We start from the raw sequence: 24,264 nt of genomic DNA, 5'->3' as shown, positions 1-24,264 counted from the left end.
ATAAACAAATTTTAAAATGTTGTTTTAGATTCTTTTTTTTTATTTTATTATTACCTTTCATGTAAAAAGCAGCAGATCAATGCACAGCTATGCTTATCTCCAACATAAATCAAATGGCAGAACCTACTAGACTGACATCTCAGCCCTTCCTTCAATGCAGATAACAATTTGTCTACAGTATATAAGTCCCTATTCTGGTGGTTCCCAAACTTTTTGCAATCACGGCACCCTAAAGTATGAAAATTTGATTCACAGCACCCCTAGGCCAACAGTTTTTTATTGAGAAATTTTGAAAAAAAAAATTAGATTAAGTAAATTGTGTTTAAATGTCATCCTTAAAGTTAATTATGTGGCGAGGGATTGGATTAGCTTCTGTTTGTCCACATATTTTATAATCTGAAGTCACAAACAATAGTTTTACTTATTATACTGACCTATTAGAATTACTGTACTCCTGAACCACCTACCCGAGGGGCAAGTGTCCAAAGGCACCCCAGGGTGTCATGGCACACAGTTTGGGAACCACTGCCCTATTCAATATAGCAGGAGTCGAAGGGGTAAATTGACTGGAAGTCTGAAATTCTATTGAAGATGGGATTTTGCCCATAGCAACCAATCAGAATAATTTCCCAATCACTCATGTTATCGCGGCTTGGACAACTGCTTATTGCAAATTATGCCTACAGTAACTGAGGCACTCAAGCATAATCCCTGGTAAGTACTGCTTATTGTAACTGGATACCGGCCTAAGGGGCCCATTTATCATTGATCGCATTTACAATGCAATCTGGGTGAAATATTACCGCCCAGGAACACATTAAAATGCCATCCGATCACCTGAATGTATCACCTGCCAGGCGAAGGGACAGGGCTCTGAAAGGAGCACGTCCATGCAATGCACTCAGCCAAAAGCTGGGGGACTGCACATGTGCAGTTAGTGCTGACCTCCCCCCGCCGACCGGTGGCAGTGCGAGCAGTAGTCCATAGGCTACAATGGGCTATCGCCATATCAGAATGGCGATAGCCCAGGGATGCGAAGCCGGGCTGCCCGATGTTCATACATCGGGCAGTTTCCCATCCCCCATAGAAATCTATGGGGGAGGCGGCCGGCGGCGATGTAGGGGCGATCGGAGATTCCTGCTGCGGTCCCCCTTTGGTACATTACGGCGATACTTAATATTTGCGGCTACCCCCGAAAACTGGTGTTTTAGGGGATTTAGCCGTAAATATTGTTTGATAAATGCAGCCCTAAGAGAGCTCATCAATATTAGGGGCCAGATTCTGTAAGCTTCAAAAGTGATAAAATGAAGAGTGATAAACAGCCAGCCAATCAGCTCCTACCTGCCATGTCACAGACTGTGTTTGAAACATGTCAGGCAGGTGCTGATTGGCTGGCTGTTTATCACTCTTCATTTTATCACTTTTGAAGCTTACAGAATCTGGCCCTATATCCTTTAACACCCCACTTCTTCAAACTACAGCAAACTCTTGGGAATCAGTATTAACAGTGAACTCCAGGTAAAATAATTTCTATATTTCTCTCTATTATAAGATATCTAAAAATAGAAAATAAATGTAGAACTCCTGTTCCATGGACTGCGCTCTCAATAATTATATTCATTGGAGGTTGTTTAAATATATCTCTTATTCAATGCACTTAATAGTCAACCCGAATAAGATGTTCCCTAAATATTACTAATGGAAGATCAGTAAGAGCTTTATCCAGAAACCTGAATCTTAATGAAATATAGTGCAATTTATAATTAGGCAACAGTGCAGTTATGTCGGTGCCTTTTTACAAGAAAAAGAATTAAATGTCACTGAAGGATGGATATACCGGCGGAACTGTAGGATAAAAGGACAATTTATAAACAAAAATCCCTTTCTGTTTTTAGCTACTTTCCCATGCTTGCGGAGCATTCATACATTTCCATGACCTCACATTTAAAATTGCTGTGATACAAGTTCAAAGGGGTCTATTAAGTAAAGCAAATACCACATCTCATCTTTCACTGTATATTGTAAGTAAATGTGGTTGTGTTTTTTTTTTGCCTGTTTCTGTTGAACTAAATGATTTTGTCTTGTCATTGATTTACTTGTTGTGCCCCCCTAGGCCACTTTTCCTGTACCACCTCCTAGTGGAGAAACACTCCATGGTTCCAAATCCAGTTGTAACTTATTTCTTTAAAATTAATGTGGGGGTACTTCAGTCCTTTAATTAAAACGATATATTTATAATGTGTAAATAATACATTATTCTTACACCAACCACAAAAAGAAAACCAATGATGTGCCAATTGGGCAGAATGGAAACGCACTAGGCCTGAGCCTACAGAATAGCCTTTCCAGAAATATGGAAAGGCTTTTAGTCCTTATAGAGTTAATGCGTCAACAAGTATTATTGAATTGTGCAGAAGTATTATAGGAAAAAAAATGCAAAACATAAATACTGTATAAAAAATATAATCATGAACAAAAAAATCAAAAGTGAAACACATGGAAAGCACAAAAAAACAACTGTTTGATGCTGTCATGCAAAACTAAAGTACCACAGGGTGGCAGTAAAACAGGGGAAGATATTGGCCCTTATTCTGGTTGGTGCGGTGTTTGCCGCTTGTGGTCGTACCGCCGATGTTTTTCGTCTGCGCATGTGCAGAGGTCACTCTGCGCATGTGCAATCGGTTTCGCCGTACGTTAATTTTAGACGCCGCACAGGGGGCGGAGAGGGGCGTGAAGGGCTACTTAGCCTCAGTACCCTATGCATACACCCCGCGTTTCATGGGCGTTCCCATGCAAACGCTGGGCGTATGCATGGTAATAAAGCCGTGACGCATGTGTAGGGGGCGGGCATCTGACATCGCCGGATGTCAGCTGCCCGCCCCCATACATGATTTCATACGGACAAGTGTCCATGTGGTCTAGGGTGGCGGGAGCTGGTGGAGCGTGCGGCCCTGCATTCGATGGTCGGCGACCATCGAATGCAGGGGCTGCTCCCAAGATGGAGGAGGCGTATCCCCGTCCACTTTCATGTGGACCGCCACATATCCGCGTACGGACGGAGGTGGCGATCCGTATGGAAGGCGGGGATTCGCCTGCACGGTCCTGGCCGCATATTCTGATCTGGCCGCACAGATCAGAATAAGGGCCATAGTGAGAGATGGGCAAGGGTGCTGCCTGCAGGTGACCTCTTGTACCTCTGGTGCTGCATTATGAGCAGTTGACCTGGAAAACCATATAAAAGGGTTTCATCGAACAGAAAGAGTTGAGACCACAAATGTATTGACTGCTCAGAGCTAAACATAAGGAACTCATATGAGTATATGTTTCAGACTTACTTACTATTATTTTTAGTACACATACATACTGTACATACATACAGTAGCGCCAGCATATTCATTTGGGCTTTACAATTCACAAACCTATAGTAATAAAACAAGACTAGGTAATAACAGTTAAGCAAAGAGGTTAGTGGGTCTTACATTTTATAGGGAAACAGACATTTGATACATAAGTTCTTCATACAACAAACTGGTCCAGCAGGTTTGCAAAAGACAAAAGTTTCATGGTGGGTTGAATGATCCAATTACAATGTTGGTCTGGGTTTCGTAGGTTGTGTGAGTTTGAAAAGAGAATACAGGTTGAGTATCCCTTATCCAAATATCTGTTATCCAAATTATTCCGAAAACCATAGTCTCCAAAATGTACTTTTATTTTGTATTTTTTGCCAAACACGTACTGGCTACATCTGTAACTGGCACTACTGGGGAAATAACATGTAACTGGCACTAAATATGTGCAAGGACATGATTGCTTGGCATTCAAATTTAGTGTCTGAGGTTGTACACAAACTTTGTTTACGGTTTTAAACCTTGTTTCATGCACAAATAAAATATATTTGTGTGTATTTCATGTGTTGGAAGTGTTTGTACAACACAAATGCAAGATACCTCAAGATACCTCAATCAATTATAAAAATATTTCAAATGATGGAATGATCCGTTATCCAAAATTCTTCTGCTCCTGAGATTTTTTACTTATTGGGTAAAATACTTATGGAGGTCATATGGTCAATTTAGGAATTTGCTTAAAGAGGTAAGAATTCTTTGCAGAGAATACTTTGAGCATTCACATCTGTCCCTGGCCGAGTGGGTTACGTATAGATTTTGACAATGTCTAGGTTGACCACTAATAGTCGACTGGTGCCGCTCTCATTAACACCGCTCTCATAAGTACAAATGGTACATTATTTAGTGTCGATCGTACTGCAAAACATGTATGTATTGTGCAGGTTGAACAATAGCTTTTCTGTAGCTCCGATCCTTTAATAATATACATCATATAAAATTCCAAGTACTCCTCACTTTTATGAGGTGAAGTACCATCAATGACCACTAGAGGTCACTCGATGGACCAAAAATACTCCTTTGAGTGCTAAAATATGTCATAACAGAAAGTGAAAGCAATTTTTGCAGGGACATTGATCTGTTTCAAAGTTGCTGGATATGGAGAGAGGGAGCTGTGAAGACAGAGATTGGAGGTAGAAGCAGATAGGGACAGGGGGTGGGGTGGACAGTTTGGTCACAGCTAAAAGTGAAAGTACATTTAAACTAATATATATATATATATGATAGTAGGAAGGCGGCACGCAGAAGCTCATTTTCAAATGCAATGATCTCTCGTGTCATAATCATTCAATTTGAAAAAGTTATATATCTATATATCTTATTTACTAAATAAAGAACTGGAGGCACAATGTCACAAAACGTCCTGTGGCAGATTTGTACATCTCTAGTAAAACAAGAGCAATCTGCCTGTTCCTAGCTCTTGGCTCACGTACGCGACTTGTTGTTGTCCTGAGCTTGTATCACCCTATTAAAAACATATGGTTAGAACCTAGAGTGAGATAATGAGTTTTGTAATGTTCCTCATACCTGTTAAAATATTTCCATATCAACATATACAACATGCTGTTTATTATAAACTTGTTATTTTATTTGGCACGTTTATCTATTACTCGCTCCGAACTTTGCACATGATTGGAAGAATGCCACGGTAAGAGCCGCGCCCAGGAATTTCAATGGAAATATAGCACAGTTTACAAACAGAGAATTGGCATGTTCATGACAAAGCCTGGATATATGCATTCCCAGCAAAATGCCTACATCTGTTATATGGATAATGGCATACAGTTCCCAAATGTAGAAAAATATAATTTAATAGCATAAAAGAAGCTACAGGCTTATCCAGCCTGACCTTTTTGTGTTTGTTTGTTTTTTTGTTTGAGAGTATTTCTTATTTTTTGTTCTAGTATTTCATATCTAAAGATCCATACGCCCTTGGCGACTATGCCCAGGGTGTATGGAGAGCAATGATCGCTGTCATCGCTGGAGGGAAAGCCGCTCAATGCATACACACTAAGCGGCTTTCCCCCTTGCCCGGCGCTGTCAGCGGGGGCTGATGGCTTTCCATAGCACAGCGCTATGGAAAGCCGTTGACAAAACCACACATCTGCTGGTGATACCAGCAGATGAATGGATTTCCCGGCGATGATGCGGGAGCGTGCATCATCGCTTATCGCCGGGCCATACATACTGGGCGGCTTTGAGCTGAAAGCCGCTCAAAACACCAAGTTTAACCAGTTTTCAGATCAAACTCGCCCAGTGTGGCCTATAGTCTCATCGTAGCCATATCTGCTCATACATTCCTAGATTATTTTTTTGTATAAATGCCCACACAACTGCTTGCAGACTACTCCATGGATTCATCTCTGTTATGTTGTCTTCAGCCTTCCATTTCACGGTGTGAACCTGTATTCAACAAGTCTATTGTTACTGGAAATACTGAACACCTGGGCCCGTTTTCTGAAGTTCTGTATTACAAATGCTAGCATGCATTTGTGCCAGTGTGCACGCCAAAATATAGATCACATGTATAAGAATACAGTAACACCATGCTTGTCTACATTATATTTTTCCTCCTCAAAAGAGACCCGGAGGGGAGATGCAGGGGGTGGTCATAGACCCCTCATTAGTCCCCAACTCACGCTGTGAAATTGTTGTGATTGGTACAAATTTGAATATAGACAGGGTCAAAATGACACAGCATTAGGCCCTGCCTATCACACCATTCTTCCCATTATATAAGGAAGTGGGCAGGATATGGGAGGGATGCCCACATTTCTGGGGCAGCAAGGAACTACCCAAACTCAGGTGTCTCCAATAGGAGCCAGGATAGTAGTAACAAGTGCCAATGTGGTGCCACAAGAGTTTGCACCATATTTTGACAGTGTAATACCACTTTCACATATATCCTTTCTATGTAGGATTTTGCAGGGGCTTGCAGCTTGACCCGGGTTTTGGCTATGTGTAAACAGACACAATTTCGGTGTCCCTTGGTACCAGGGTTATTCCTGGGACACCTGCAATCTAAAAAGGCATAACCCAGGTCACAATGACCCAGGACAAGCCTAAAAGGAGCTAATTGGCAGGTATAGTAGCACTCGGGATGACATCATCTCCAAGCTTCCACTGTAAGCTGGAAGACCCCTGTCACTGGTAAACCTGGATCAGGTGTGAACGGTGGTGAGCCAGGAATAACCTGGATTCATCAGCGATGAAGAATAAAATGGCAGCTGTGCAATTATTCACTAATTATTTAATCTACAAGCCGGAGGTGTGGGAGTTTATCCGAGAATGCCCATATTTTTAAAAAGGCAATTATTTACCAGGCAAATCCAACCTGGTTTTGTCTTCTAAATTATTGCCGCTTTAAAAATACCACCATTCCTGGAGGAACTCCCACACCTCCGGCTTTTTGGACCCTGTTACATTTACCCCATTGAGTATGAAACATTCCATGTGGCAATACAGTGCAACTGACAGTAATGTGCACAGTTCTGGATGGTTTTTTCTTCCAATTCTCTTTCTGGCCCAGGCACTGCAATGTTGTACCACTCCCTAAATTAAGAGCACATATATCTGTCACGTTTATCTGTTGCACACGATTGTTAATTTACTATAGTGTTTGGAATTTATATATTTTGGCTAGCATGTCTTTTTCTTCTTGGAAGCACAATAATCACAATATATGTTTGTTATCTTCATGCCGTGGTATCAAGAGTTTAAAGAAACATTTAACTTACAAGTGGTTAAATAAACACAATATTCTAGGAGTAGGACCACTCTTTGCCTCTGCAAACATTGCAAAACTTAGTTTTTGTTTATAGAAACAATATCGCAGAGGTTTCATGTACAGTAGGTTATATACACATTATCATAATATGTATTCAATCACAACAGGACACAAGTTACAAATGTTGCCTTAAGGTGCCCATACACGGTGCGCTAATTGCATGCATTTTGGTCTAGATCGCATCGCATTGCAGGGAAATCGCATGCCATCTAGACCAACTAGATGGGGACCTAGTTCAAAAAGTATGTGTAGCACATACTTGTTGAACTGTGGGATGTGCGCGGGAGCAGGCATTGCACCGCATCCGCAAAATGCACCATGTATGGGCACCTTAAGGCCTGAAACTAATTGTGAACCTAAATGTCAGTATGATTATTATAGGATGGTGAAGACTAATAGGCTGGTCTATGGTCGTTACGTCGACACATATAAGGTCATCATGCATTGGGTTGACCACTGAAGGTCGACGTGGCTTAGATCAACACATGAAACAGGTGGACATGGTTAAGGTCGACATGGTTGGAAGGTGGACACAAGCTTTAGGTCGACAATGGCTACACCGACAGTCAAAAGGTTGACATGGGTTTTTCAAAAAATGTTAAGCTTACATGTGTCGACAGGCGGTATTTCATGCCCTACCATCCACCAGGACGTGGAGGGATAATAGAACAGAGCGCCGAGTGCAGTGGCACACTTTGACTGTGTCCTTGTTGACCATGTCAACATTCAGGAAAAACAAATAAAAAACCAAGTTGACTTTTTGACTGTCAACCTCCCCATTGTTGACCTAATGCTTGTGTAGATATTGCAACCATGTCGACCTATTTCATGTGTCGACCTAAGCCACGTCGACCTTCAGTGGTCGACCCAATGCATGTCGAACTAATATTGACTGACCCAATGACCCCTACCCAATAGGCTCACATTTACAGTACAGTACAATAGCCCCCTGTAATCATAGAGGAAACTGGAAACTATAAGCAATAGCATTATGGGTAAATGTGTGTAGTTGTCATCCAACCAGAGACACCCAAACATCACACACTTGCCTCAGCAGCCCTTCCACAATAATCACAGTGATGAACAAATGCATTACTGGGGGAAGAAACACTTCTGTCTACAGGGTAGCTAAACCCAAAAAGTGACATTTGCATAGATCATTGCACACATGTTAAATAAACTGCACAGTGTTATATTCCATTTTTAGCAGCTTTATAAATGATTAAAGTTGAATTCAATACTTACTCTGCCATATATTACACATCCAGAACCCAGGTTAAACCTTGGCACACTCTGCAACTTTGCAACTTACTGTATCAGGTACAGTAAAAGGCCTGTTAGTACCTCCAAGGTCATTGCCTGAATATCAGTAGTCCCTACCACATACCTCCCAATTGTCCGTATTTTAGTGTAACAGTCCCACTTTACAAGCACTGGCCTACCGTCGCACCCACGGGCTGCAGGTGGGGGAGTGGGGAGGACCCCTATTACTTGTTGCTCTGCTTATAAGAGCAGCGGTGAATAGTTGTCTATCCACACTAGATGTGTGGTGGGCATGTCACCACACTGATTAAAACAGGGGTGTTATTCATAATATAGACAGAGTTTATAACCAAGCGCAGGGCACTAATTATAGTCCTAGCTGCCGCTTATAAGGGATACTCAACCCTTGGGAAGGACAACAATCAAGGCAAAACAGTGTAAGCGGTGCTTTAAGGACTACAATTCAAGTATCAAAATATGATTTATTTATTTGATATCTTTTTATATATAAAAAACAATAAATACAGTATACAATACCACCGGCCGGCAGAAAATATAATTATCACAAAAAAATATTTAAAAAAAAAACACATTACTGCATATTCAGAAAACTCCTCCACAATTATAATATACCAGCTAATAGGCCTTTTTTGTAATCACCCAGCTGGGTTTTCCTAGAGGCTCTTTTTAGCCTTGGGTGAGGTTTTGCATAGTATACTATTAGTAATAGTGTCCTGTTTGTTTCAGGGAGAATAAGTAAGGATTTTAGTTGTATCCAGCATCAAGCAATTAATGGTAAGCAGGTTAGTCAGTCACACTTTAAGATTTTAGTTAGTCTTTTTAGACCAGGCAACTTCAAAACAACTGTTTAGTGCTTACTCATTCAGCCAATTAGTAGAGAATGGATTCAATACTTATGCTCCGTTGGACCCAGGCAGGAGGGTTTGGATTTGTAATCCACTGGGGGCGAGATGCGGCTCACCTGGAGCGGGTCCCCGGCTGCTGGTCTTTCCAATTAGTGCAGCCCTCTCAAGGACTCCCGGCTCCGGCGTTAGTCTCCCCGTCTCGAGTGGTAGGGGCGAGATGCGGCTCACCTGGAGCGGGTCCCCGGCTGCTGGTCTTCCCATTTTGTGCAGCCCTCTCAAGGACTCCCGGCTACGGCGTTGGTTTCCCCGGCTCGAGTGGTAGCAGTAGTCGGAAGTGACGGTAGGATAGATGACGCGTTTCCCCGCCTTCAATACGTCAGCGGCTTCATCAGACCAGACGAACATGTGTGGGGGAGCGAGCTCGGGGGGGGGGTCTGGTCCTCTATGGCAGGTATATAGATGACTTGTTTATAGTTTGGGATGGGGATGAACATTCACTTAATCACTTCACTGATAGTTTAAATGTAAATAGGTATGGTTTAAAATTCAGCTGCACGCACAGCACTGTTAATTTGAACTTCCTGGATATTGCACTCACTATAAAAAATAATAAAATAGAAACCGAAACGTATGTAAAACCGGTCGATCAGAGCCGTTATTTAAAATATGATAGTGCACACGCAAAAACGTGGATAAACAATATTCCAAAAAGACAGATGATTCGGATAAAAATAAATTGCTCTTCCAAGGAAGCTTTCAATAGACAAACACAAAACTTAATGGGGACCTTTCTGGAACAGGGCTATCCTGACAGCCTTGTCCAAAAGGCAAAAACTGAAGTTGAAAAAATTGAAAGAAAAAAACTTCTTGTAGATAAAACATGTAAAAAGAAAAAAAGTGAAAATATAGTAAATAAAGAGAAAAAATTGTCATTTGTAACCCAATATAATAATTGTGCCCATCAAATCCAACAAATAATCAGTAAAACATGATTATCTTAAAACAAGACGACCTCCTAAAAGAAGCTCTAAATAATAATGACAGAGTAATATTCAGAAAAGGGGAGAACCTGAAAACAAAATTAGTACGAAGTCACTTTGGAGGACAAGAATCAGAAACTAATAAAGGAAAATATTAGTGGAGGTAAAAACTGGCTTACCGATCTCCCAAAGGGGTACCACAAATGTGGAAATAGTAAATGCTACACTTGTCTACATAGTGAGAAACAAAAAAGTGTTGAATTTGTCTCTTTTTCCAACAAAAGTGTATATAAAATAAAAGAGTTCATAGGGTGTAAACATACATATGTGGTGTATCTTATAGACTGTGGTTGCGGCCTTCAGTATGTGGGCCGCACCACAAGGTGTCTACATACACCTTTTTTGGAACATAAAAGAAATATAATAGCTGGTGTTAGAACCCACCCCCTATCCAAACATATCTCCTTTTGTCAGAATCAGAGCACAAAAAACATACGAGTGAAAGCTATAGAATATATTAAACCTACAAAAAGGGGAGGTGACCGCTTTGGTTTACTGTGTAGGAGAGAGGCCTACTGGATCTTCCAGTTGGGAACAATGGTACCCAGAGGCCTCAATGACACGATCGAATTTAATAATATTTGAATTAAATAAATATATTTTTTGAAATATACACGATACATCATGGCGACCATCTCCCCCTCCCCCAGAAGATTCACTACTCCCCCTTCGGATGCAATCCTTCTCTCTAATAGGTCTCCCTTCTCTTGGCTTGCTGAGTGCATTCCAAATTATTCTCCCTTCCTTTTTTGCTCTCCCATCATCTCTCTCTCCTTTGTTCCCCCCCCCCCCCCCTTCCTTTTATTTTATGTCTGGCAAAGTGTCAGATATGAAATGATTCGGATATGGTTCCCTCGTTTTAGTGAGATATAATTAAATATTAAGAGATACTGCCGTTACTAAATTGAAATCTGTGGTTTATGAGTCCTTGATCTAATATATGTATGAAAAAATCCTCTGTCAGCCACATATGTATGTCCTGGATAAGGTGGTTATGTTATATGTTATTCTTGCCTCTAGACAACAGGTATATATCTCTTTAAAGATGGGCATGTCTTGGTTTAATAGGAACGCAGTAATTTTCTTTTTATATTGTATGCAATCTATACCTCATTGGAGGTGTATAGTTATTATTATCTATCTAATTTCTAACTTATTTTTTATTATTATTTTTTTATATTTATTAGACTATATTTATTACCTATATTTCATATCTCTTATTTTTATTAATTTCTATTTTTTACTTTTATTATTAAAAATTATAAAAAAAAAAAAAAAAATTTATATATATTTTTCTTATATATGAATTAAGTTTGTAATTTTAGCTATGACATGGCGATTATATGGGATCAAGTGTCTATAACCCGTAGATATGTATGTATGATGAGTAATGTTGTTAATATATATGTATAAATGTTAAACAGAGAAACAATAAGGTTATTTACTGCAATATGAAATGGAGGCTTGAGCCGCATGAAAAGAAGGAAGCTCTATGAGCATTATAGTGAACGGAGCCGAAATCGAGGCTTGGTTTTGGATTTACAAATAGTACATGCACAGCCAATAAGAGAGCTGGGAGAACCAGCGACGTAATGAATATACGCCCAGTGGGGCGGGACATTGTGCAAATAAATAGACGGAGAATGAGTCCAACAAATTATCTGATGAAGCCGCTGACGTATTGAAGGCGGGGAAACGCGTCATCTATCCTACCGTCACTTCCGACTACTGCTACCACTCGAGCCGGTGAAACCAACGCCGGAGCCGGGAGTCCTTGAGAAGGCTGCACAAAACGGGAAGACCAGCAGCCGGGGACCCGCTCCAGGTGAGCCGCATCTTGCCCCTACCACTCGAGATGGGGAGACTAACGCCAGAGCCGGGAGTCCTTGAGAGGGCTGCACTAATTGGAAAGACCAGCAGCCGGGGACCCGCCCCAGGTGAGCCGCATCTCGCCCCCAGTGGATTACAAATCCAAACCATCCTGCCTGGGTCCAACGGAGCATAAGTATTGAATCCATTCTCTACTAATTGGCTGAATGAGTGAGCACTAAACAGTTGTTTTGAAGTTGCCTGGTCTAAAAAGACTAACTAAAATCTTAAAGTGTGACTGACTAACCTGCTTACCATTAATTGCTTGATGCTGGATAAAACTAAAATCCTTACTTATTCTCCCTGAAACAAACAGGACACTATTACTATTAGTATACTATGCAAAACCTCACCCAAGGCTAAAAAGAGCCTCTAGGAAAACCCAGCTGGGTGATTACAAAAAAGGCCTATTAGCTGGTATATTATAATTGTGGAGGAGTTTTCTGAATATGCAGTAATGTGTTTTTAAAAAAAATAGTTTTTTGTGATAATTATATTTTCTGCCGGCCGGTGGTATTGTATACTGTATTTATTGTTTTTTATATATAAAAAGATATCAAATAAATAAATCATATTTTGATACTTGAATTGTAGTCCTTAAAGCGCCGCTTACACTGTTTTGCCTTGATTGTTGTTATTCATAATAGCACAGTCACATGATGACACGCCCCCTAGCCGCAAGGACATGCCCCCTAATTTTAGACACGTATCAGTCCCTTCTATTGGCAGGTTAAGCTTAAGTTTGTAGCCCACAAACTCTCCACCCCATCCCCAATCCCTATCTGCTCCTACCTCCAGTCCCTGACTTCACAGCTCCATCTCTCCATATCCGACAAGTTTGAAACAGATCAGCGTCCCTGCAATAATGCTATCACTCACTTTGGTTATGACATCTTTTAGCACACAAAGGAGTAATGTGGTCCTTTGAGTGGCCTCTAGTGGTCACTGGTGGTACGTCACCTCATAGAGCAGAGGAGTAGTTAGCCTTTTATATACAGTAGCTATACAGTAGATATTGCAGCAATAAGAAATGTTCTGGGAACCTTACCAAGGATGTCTTGCTAGACATAGTTTCCAAAAAATAAAGTGGTTAGTTATATACCCACAATTGTTAAAAATGTGGTGATGTTTCGAGAACATTAGTTTTCTGAGGATTCACTGCATATTTTGGGCTGAACTCAAAGGGGGGTATTCAATCTGGGGGTCACAGCTCGATCGAGAACACGCAGGCGGTACTCAATGTCCCACCAGCAGTGGGACGAGAAGATGGCGTGGCTGCGAGTTTTGCCCGGGAAGAGGCGAGCTGCAGCCGGCAGCTCTTCACTTCCCGGCTTTTCTCGGCAGAACGAGCCCGACAGCTAGTGAAGTCGGGTTCATTCTGCCGAGCTCTCCTGTTCAATGCTGTCGGGGAAGACAGCATTGAATAGGGCCCGGCAGCCATCTCCCCCTCAGGAGATGGTCGCCGGTGATTGAATACCCCCCAAAGACTCTTATATCTTGTCTGATGTTGCCCCTATCATGTGTACAGACAAACTTAACAATAATTTTGTTGCTTGAGTCTTGGGTTGAGTATCAGTTTCAACCTAGTTGAGAACCCCATGAGAGTATACAGAAAATTCTATATCGGACAGCAATCTCTAATGATAAGCCCTGAGATGTAAAATGACTGACATTGCCCCTGTATGAAGCCACCAATCTGCAATCTGTATAGAATATATCTGTTCTATAACATACTTGCAATCCAATCAGAATATATCTGTTCTATAACATACAGTGCTTGATGAAAGATAAAGAACCACCATTCTCCCCTTCTTAGTGCCTGTTTTCTATAACATGACAACCTGCTCATCACATTTAGCTACATATATACTGTATATATATATATATATATATATATATATATATATATATATATATATATATATATATATATATATTGCAATATTCAGTGATGTAATATAGATGACTTTCAGAAGTCACAACCATTATGGTGTCAAACCTGCTTTGCATAAAGACCACTAAACTGTACCATGGCGGCATTCAGAGTCTTTTCTTTTCTTTTACCCATTTCACAAATGTGAAGTGACATCAGACCCATACATTGAGGTTTCAGGTTCATGTACTAGTGATGTCACTAGATCCTCAGAACTGATGAGCTACAATCTTGTGAATAAAGGTGCTTACACTTTGATTGTATTATATCACTGTGAGTGAAGTTGTGTATCCAAAATACACATTCATAATTTCTAATCATCACATCAAGTAATTTATATATGTAATAAGGCTAACTGTATATATTACAATGTTGTCAAAGCAGTTATGGGACACATGCCAATGTTCTGCTATTCTATTGTCAGCCTGCTAGGAAATGTGTTTGACACATAGACACAACATAAAAATGATGCAAACAATGTAATGTAAGCATATTTAGAACTGCATGTACATTGACAAATTGTTCCATTGTCTTCCTGGAGGCTTTCAGCCGCTGTTAATGACATTAGAAATTATGCGGTGGAAAAACACACACAACTTCTTTAGATGTGCTTAGAACTGACTAAATAGCATGTCTCGCATAGATGCCAAGTGTCCTGTTGCAAGACGGCAAAAGGGGACAATGTTTCCTTAGGCAGCTGGCCCAGGCCAGTCCTCCACTGGGCCCGACCAACAAATCCAGACCTAGATAATTAGTAGCCCCTTCTCCTCTCTGCACCCCTGGTTATTTCATGTGTATTATTCAGCTCAGTATGACACAGCTTCTGAGATACATAATTCTGGCATTAAAGACTTCCCTGTCTCTTGAAATTATTCTCTTGTGTTTCTCCAATAGAATTTCTTGATTTAGCCTCCCTAATGCTTTAAAATAACCATGAGAGTGAGTGGACATATGCAGGTAGTTCTTACATGTGAGACCTATATGTATTTTAGGCTTCTGACATTTCTAGAATGCAACTAGAAATGCATCTCAGTCGGGAGAGCAGCATACTCTTGCTGGAGCACTTTGGGAGTCTCCGGAAGAGTAGAGTATATCACAATAATATTTTTTTGCACAGGCTGGCTCTGTACCCATCAGTATACCAATAAGCAGGTCTAAAGGGTCTTATTTTTATCAATTTATCACTGTGGGCCAGATGTATCAAGCTTCAAAAGTGATAAAGCGGAGAGTGATGGACAACCAGCCAATCAGCTCCTACCTGACATGTTACAGACTGGGTTTGAAAAATAACAGGTAGGAGCTGATTGGCTGGTTGTTTATCAATCTCCAATTTATCACTTTTGAAGCTTAGTACATCTGGCCCTTAGTCTTAATCTCAGTCCACAAAATTGGCCAAATATTATAGGGTACGAGAATAGAAAAGTGAGAGATTTTGTACGAGAATGAAAAAGTGAGAGATTTTTTAAAGCGGCAATCAATGAAATGGAAAAATCAACCTGGTTTTTCAGTGTAAATGATTGGCGCTTAAAAAAAAGGGCAAACTTTCCCAAAATCTCTCTTTTTCTGATTATCATACCCTATTACTTTTGGACCAATGTTTGCACTGCTCTATGAAACTAGATGAACCTACTTTACTCTATATTTAACAGCCCTTGCTTCTGCCCACCTCTTACCAATGGATAATGCTGCTCTCTGCAAATATACACTGTAGGGTAAATTTACTAAGATGGGAGTAATTGAAGATGTGATTTTGTCCATAGCCTCCAATCTATTATCTTCTAGAAGGTGCTAAATAAATGAGAAGTAGAATCTGATTGGTTGCTAAGAGGAACATCCAATCTACAATAGAACTCCAATCTTAGTAAATTTAGCCCTGTGACCACGCGGTGATGTTGCATGCTTTCTAAATGCACTCTAGTAGGGAGTCCAGGAATAAGACTGGTCAAAATGTCAGAAAATACACTACAGTACTTATCAAATATGAAAAGTCCCAAGCATTCTGACTAACAAATCTGATTGTATATGTATACTGTATATATATATATATATATATATATATATATATATATATATATATATATATATATATATATATATATATATATATCGGAGGATCCCACCCTTGTTGAAGGGGGGGAAGTGAACACTCTCCTTATAACAATTGGAAAAAAGTCACTGGGGTTGTAAAGTCAAAAATAGATAATTTATTCCAATATGTGAAATTCCATCAGTGCCCCGATGTTTCGGTCCACAAACGGACCTTCCTCAAGGAGCTTTTAGATGGTACATCAGCGCATACAGTATCCTATACCTCAGCCCTGGAGGATCTGGAAACAGACAGTACTACTGAAAGTAATAGGTTAAATAATTCATAAAATCTTTATTATTCTATTTAAAAGCAAAACAGGACAGAACAAGATAAATTGCAGTTTTATATAAAGAAGATAAGGGGATTCTCAAGACCGTTACTTCTAGCTAGCCAATACTGTACTGCTACAGTCACTCTTCCTTCTTTTGGGAAATTAAATTGTCTTTTCAGTCAGTTGTTTTTCCATCTCCATCTGATGAGCAAATCTGGATAATATTACATAATAAAAAATAAAAACACTTTCTCCCACAAACTATAAAATTGGCAAATATCTTGGAAATATCTAATGCAACCTTGTTGTTATGGTCCATAGATATCCACATACAAATCACATCTCCACCCTTCTTTTCTTGCCAGATTCTAACAGCCATTATATCTACCAGACCAATCTGACCTTGGGCTGTGCTACAAAGACAGCGTATGGAGGGTTGGGAAACATCACACATAGAAATCTGACATCTGGAACTTTATCTCCATCTGGACTGTCTTCCCTCTTTTCTGGTACATGGTATGGCCCATGACGGAAAGCAGCAGACAAGAGTCACGTAGATACATAGACAAAAACTATATTTATTACATAACATTTTTTACACTTAAACAAGGTTGTCAGGACACAAATGAGGTGAAAACACTTGGTGATACACATATACAAATTCTGTATAATAGATTAAACCGTGAACAAGGTATAACAGAACGGGCATAAGTGCTATAATAGGTAAGAGAAAGTAATTTCTGTAAAAACATTTATTTTAATCAATTAATTTAGCAGATTAAATGACATTTTTATTTTATTTCACACGCCTCCGTTTCTGGCAATACTTGCCGTCTCCCCCCATCCTGCCTCCTGAATGCCTCTGACAGTCAGGCAGAGGGTCAGGCTTATGAAGAACAGCATGTGATCAGCACATGCGCAGAACAGGTCCTGAACCTGCACAGTTTCCCAATAATCGGGAAACTGCGCAGGTGATCGCACAAAAGATCAATACTGAATGACAGTGTGAGTTCCAATAGATGACAAAATAGGATGAGGTGTCCTGTGTGTGAGTAGGTGGAATGGAGGCTGGAAACCAGTAAAATCAATCTACAGATGGAGCCACTGCCATCTATCTCTATAATAGGAGATGTATCAAGCTTCAAAAAGTGATAAAGTGGAGAGTGATATACTGTAGAAGCAGCCAATCAGCTTCTTCCTGTTATTTTTCAAACCCAGCCTGTGACATGGCAGGTAGGAGCTGATTGGCTGGCTGTTTATCACTCTCTATTTTATCACTTTTGAAGTTTGATACATCTGGCCCTAAGTGAGTAATTGGATTACTCTGCTAATCCCCTACTCTACTGTTCTATGTATTGTATTGCAGCTGAGAACAATAGGATAGCCATGGCTAGCCATCCTGAGCCATGGCCTAAGGAAGATAGATGAGATGGGCTCCTACTGTATCTGGTAAAATACAGTAGCATGTTATAGATGCATGGAAGAAGATGTCTTTTAAGCATTAGGATTTTGATAAAGGTTATTAAAAATGGACATAGACAAGTTTATCTGTACCTCCCCAACACCACCTCTCCCCAGCTTCTGTGGAACTGCTGGCTTTTCCTCTCTTTCTGGTGGTAGTTGCGGGTGTCCCTGGCTCCCAGCAGAAGTGGAAGATCCCATTCACATATGTGTAACATTGAAAGGGATATGCACACTTGACACAAAATTGTAATCCCCTATTAAAGGGAGATGGTGGGGTGGTTCCCACTAAGCATTCTGTGCTGGGCGCAGGGAGTGCACACTCTATCAACAGATATGTACCAGTTCTGTCATGCTGTTTAGGAAACATACACCTCAATTTATGTTATTTTCTGTTTATAAGTTAGAACACACCTCCAACCTCTCCCCATTTTCATGGTTCTTTTCTAGGACTGTCCCTTTGACCCAATTGTGGGCTGCAGTGTCCTCTTGTGTGTGTGTGTGTTGGGGGGGGGGGGGGGGGTTTATTTTGGAGGCAACCTGTCCTTTGATGCTCTGCATAGCAGCAGTGAATAGACGCAGTGTTCTTGTGCCCAATGTCTATTCACAAAATACAGCTGTACACAGTGCTAAAATTGGGAGACGTGTTAAGCGGTTGCGTCATTCCTGTATAGCCATGCCCCCTTTTGCAAAGCCACACCCCTTTCTTGGGCTGTCGCTCAGGAGTCCTGAGATAAATATCCCAGATGTTGAAAGGTATACTGTAGTTACAATACATTATTTCAACATGTTGACCTACTTTGACAGTTAATGTCGTGCATTAGAAACTGAGCTATTAGTACATTAACCTGAGTTTAAACGTGTTATAGATTAAAATGCTTTTTTTTATACTGCAATTTCCCTTTAACTATAATTCATGTAGGACATTTTATCTTCTTGTCTTACTAAATTACCTCATGAAGCCCACACAACAATGATTGGAGTCAGGAAAAATTGGCCAAAGAATTATTTTTTTACTTTTTTTGAATGTGATTCCACAAGTTACACGTGTTTAATCAATGCCATCAAAATAAAGCTTAGCCACAAAACAAAGCCAGCATTGTCTCCCTGATTAAACAGTGTGCGAGGGAAAGTGACGTTAATGTTCTTCCACAGTCTTAACAAGTAACGTATGCAGCATTCAGCATAAAAAAATAACACGCTTCAAGAACGCTGTGCTACAGAGATGCTTAGCTATACCGCTGATCCACGTGACAAATCAAAAAGATCCTTCAAGAATCATGACATGGGAAAGCTCAAGGGGGAATTGGGTAGAAAGTGGGCATGAGAAACAGCTCACGTAATGCTGTTTAAAGATTTGGCAGCTTGTGAAAGTGTCTAATATATGAATGCTTTAAAGCAAGAACACGTTTCAATAATATATAAAAAAAATAATTTCTATAATCAACAACAGATATTTAATGCACATTCTTTCCTTCATATGAAGCGTCCTTGTCTTTACACTATAATGATGGTAAAATATTCCATCATTATAGAGTATGGAATTTCGGTGCTGTGCGCCTCTCGCATGCTTAGATCGCTCTTTGCCAGTCACATCTAATCGTTTTGAATCTGAATATTGAACAAGGTGATTGGGGGCTTGCACAATAAGAGTAGAACATATCTGTAAAGTGGAATATGTCATGACAATGATGAGATTGAAAAAGGCACATTTAGGATTATTTACCAGTGTCCCGTTTTGTGCTAATACATTAGCGTAATACTATTCAAAACCCACAAGCATTGCGATCCCTATAAAATAAAAGTATTACCTCAGGGGACATGGGGCCGCACAATAACCTATCACAAGTCAGTGGACACATTAAGTATATTTATCTTGTTGCTTAGTGGAAGAGAGGATACGAGATATCTATTTTGGCAGTAACTTAGTTGACCACTGTCTAGACACACACTAATAAATAATCCTTAACACTAAAAGGACTCCAGACCCTTTGATTTAGAAAGAGGAACTATTGGCTTTTTACAAGATGTAATAAATCGTTAAAAGCAGTGTCATGAGACATACGTGAGGGGTTTGTGTCTGCATTTGACTCTGTGTATGTGCATGCCTATTGGTAGTCATGGGTATCCTGTTCAGGTCTTTAGCCGTCTCAGTCACTTTCAGACATCTCACTAAAGGCTGAGATATATTTGTATCCTCTAGAACCCGGGTTCGGAGGCGGCACAGTTACTTTAATAGTAGATATCTGTGTAGACTTAGTTTCAGGAGCACAAGTGAGGCATCAGACTGCATGACCCAGTGATACATTTTGACTGTCTGTAAATACCCTGTTTTGTTGTATCACTGTCCCCTTTGTAAAGCGCAACGGAATATGCTGCGCTATATAAGAAACTGTTAATAAATAAATAAATAAATTCCCCTGTGTAAATATGTGAATAACACAGAATATATACTGAAACCTGCTGTGTAATAGCCAATGGATATGTTGGAGAAATATCATTATGCAGAAATAGTAGAAAGCTTTTATTTTTAAAGAAAAATGTGCCAAGCGATTGGCTATTTCTGGCCCAGCATTGTGTCTCTAGGAAGAGATATGCTCATCTGCAAGTTCCTGGGGCCCAATAGTAGCTGGCAGGTCATAGGAAGATAGGGAAAACACTTAACTCCTGGCTTTCCCTTCCTTCTTCATATCCAATTTTTAAATAGTAGTTTATTAAATATTGAAAGCATCGAACCAGGACTGCATTTACTGAATACTGTGTGCATACCTTACTAGGGACATGCCAAGGGCAGTGCTATTTTTGGGCTATCTGGAGATTGTTTGTCTTATTTATTGCTTTCTTTCCATTCCTTGGTGTTCTCTTCTATATGTGGTGGGGAGGCAATTGCACCTGCCCCCCGGCACCTACCAAAAGTAACATAGGTTACATTCTCGTTGGGCAGCGTAATTAACCGGCATCAGAATGTTCCAATTTTGCTGGTCGCACATATTCTGCTTTATGCAAATACCAATACAAGCCCTTCCCTGTGGTACATCTGTGTGCAATGGTGGATTCGGGGTGAACAACGTGCCCCACCCCCTCTGTCGCTAGTAAAGGCTGATGGCTGTCAGCCAACCTGACAGCCCTCGGCTCTGATGCAGCCAGCGAATTTTAGGAGACCCCACAGCCAGCGACTATATGAGTGTGCTACACAGCCGATAGTGCCCCCTGTTGATATTAAGGTCTAATGGCTGTCAGTCAGCCTGCTAGCCCTACGGCTTCGGTGCAGCCAGCTAATTTTAGGAGACTTCCACTGTCTCACTGTTGAGAGTCGGAAGGAGACGAATTGAGAGTTTTGGCTAGTGCGGAGCCATGGCTGGCCCCCAGCACTCCTGGCTCACCCCTACCGTGACAGTGTGCAACCCCTCCATTCCCACCTCCCAGATTCCATATGCCTGAGCTATAGTTAAAGGCACTGTCGGTGTTACCAAGAGGAGAGCAGCCACCTTTATCCCCACAGCTAACAACCCCCCTTCCACGCTAACCATCTCTCTCTCCCACCAAGAGAACTAGTGTGGCCCCTTTCTTCCCCTCAACCCTGCTCCCTCATGTCCATAGGACAAGACATGTCCTCTTGGGCTCCAATCTGCTATGCTGCCGTGTTAGTGTGACACGTAAAGGTATGTACTGTAGTGTAGTGATGCTGAACATCTTAGTAAATGTTGGCCTGAGAATCAGGCCCATAAATTGCTGACATGTTTTATTATCATCTGTACAATTAAATATTCTTGGTTTGTAATAAATGCAGGTTGCAAGACTCACAAAAGATGGTTGTTATTGAAATGATGAATGAATGACATTCTCCCCAAAAGACCTGTAATTACAATTGTCTGACTAGAGATTTGTCCAGGATTTCACGATGCAATCCCTTATGCATTGATCTATTTAGCAGATAATTGATTCCTTGCCTCTTAAATAATAAAATGTTTTAAATTCTAAAAGGATCCAATCCTCAAGGTCCTGAATGGGCAACCCCGGCCTAGATTGAATTTGTTTATCAAGGCCAGAAAACACTGTAGAAATGTCTACAAAGTATAATGTCTCTACAAGGTATAATGGGGGTTATTCTAGTTCACTCACAAAGGCACAATCACTCTCTAATGGACAAAACCATATGCACTGCAGGTGGGGCTGATGTAACATGTGTAGAGAGAGTTACATTTGGGTGTTTTAATGTTTCTGTGCAAGGTAAATATTGTCTGCTTTATTTTTACACTGCAGTATAGATCTCAGTTTGAAGTACAAACCCCACCCAAATGTAACTTTCTCTGCACATGTTACATCAGCCCCACCTGCAGTGCGTATGGTTTTGTCTATTAGAGAGTGATTGTGCCTTTGCGAGTGAACTAGAATAACCCCCAATGACTATTGATTAAGCAATGTAGAAAAACAGAATGGTTCTACATCACTACATCTTGGCTAAAAATGGTTTTGCAGTAGCTCAGTTTAATACAACATATTAAAAAATATAAGAAAGTCTTCATAACGGATTTGAGTATAGAAATAACAAACACAGTAACGCTTTCTTCAAATCTTAGATTTAGTAGTTTAAATAATACAGTATTTTATAAGCTGAGTACAAAAAATACACAAAAAGTTGCTTCTGAGCCACTCATACAAATATTCAACAAAGAACAAATAATTTAAAAGGAAAATAGCTTTGAGAACAAGAGTTCATGCCCCAAGTGAATCGGTTATGATGGTTTGAGAAACTAAAACATGAAAAGGGTGGCACATGGGGATGAGAAAACCCGCAAGCAGAAGTAATTGAAGATTGTACAAATAACAGATTATTTCAGTTATTGAAAGTCTTGAGATCAAATAGATGCTGCTTTTTAAAATACAGTTAATAATATGACACAATTCTCTAACCATGCTGGATGTCACAAAACATGGGTGATGTCACTGACAGAGCAAGAACCTACGTTACTGGCATCAGTTGATGCTTGATCAACGGGAACCAGCTTTTTTTTATTTGAAATGATTGTCTCTTTAAAACATTGGACAGACTAGAATCCTGTTGATGAATGAATCTCTCAGCCAATTACATACTTCCAATCTCAATCATTTTCACAATACTTTCACTAAGAAAATGATTGTTGACTTCATCTATCTGACATCATCTGTATGGTTGGATCACTGCATTTTAGAATCGGCACAGCCTTCTAGAAAGTGAGAAAGCATCATTATTATTTCTGTTATTTCTATATTTTTTTCCACTACTAAACGTCAGGGGCTTGATCAAGATGTGGTTGAAGGTGCAGCACAGTGCAGAGTACCAATGTGAATGTGCAGTACAGTCCTACGACGTCAGTAGTAGACTGTCAGTGATTGAAAGTCTGCTGCTATTTGGGAAAGGTCCAATGATGGCTGTGATTTCCCATAAGAAAGGCATGTGGCCTCCATTTTGGGGGAGTGACGATAGCAGGACCTTTGTAAACTGAGATTTCCTGGCCCTCGGTAGGTACTGCACCAGCTGGCTTGTGTGACCCCATTGGTTATGTAGACGGCCAATTGTGTCAAAGAGGATCTGAAATTGTGTTCTAGGATGCAGCACGGATTACTAATGAAAGCAGGTTCCGTCTATTTATATCAGACACCTCCTGATGCATTATCATACAAGTGCATCCCTGCTACAGCAGCAGCAATAGCACCTCTAACTACATATGAATCAGACCACAGGTTTGTAACTTTGACGTTATGTTTCATTTATTCTGGTTTTGTTTTTTAAATTAAAAAGATAAAATGTGGCTGTGTTTTTTTTTTTTTAAATCTGTGAGGAAAAGATCTATACACAAGGGGCCTTATTCTGATCGGAGCGGCCAAACGTGCGTACGTTCACTATTAACGTACGCTAGCCGTACGCGGCCGTTAGGGTTAAGTCCACCCACAAATCAGCCGCTTGCGTACGGGCAGAAATAACGTAGAAGGGGAGTGGCGTACAAATGAGCGTACGGCAACGTACGCGGACGGCCCAGCCCTTGCACTCCGACAACAGGCGTACAACTGAGCGTACGGCGCCGTTTACGGACGTCTTTCGTCCGTCTTCCCACCGACTTCTTGCGGCTATCTGAGCGTACGCCAGCTTGCACGGACGGGTCCCTATTGTTTTCAATAGAAAAGTCAGCTTATGTCACCGCTCGTGAGAGTGAGCGTACGTCCGTGTACGCTGACATACCCTTCACATATATGGACCAGCATATCTTCCCTTTCAACTATAATTATGAAAATTAATTAAT

General features: G+C 40.5%; 1 protein-coding gene across 2 annotated transcripts in view; it reads right to left on the bottom strand.

The window, feature by feature from the left end:
* THRB (thyroid hormone receptor beta) overlaps positions 1-24,264 on the bottom strand; it is a 336,652-nt gene that overhangs the window by 133,913 nt on the left and 178,475 nt on the right. The window lies entirely within an intron of this gene.

The sequence above is a fragment of the Crinia signifera genome, chromosome 5 (genome assembly GCF_055691185.1).
Source record: "Crinia signifera chromosome 5, ASM5569118v1, whole genome shotgun sequence".
Taxonomy (NCBI): Eukaryota; Metazoa; Chordata; class Amphibia; order Anura; family Myobatrachidae; genus Crinia; species Crinia signifera.
Note: the sequence above shows the minus strand (reverse complement) of the source record. Positions and strands in the feature narration are given on the sequence as shown.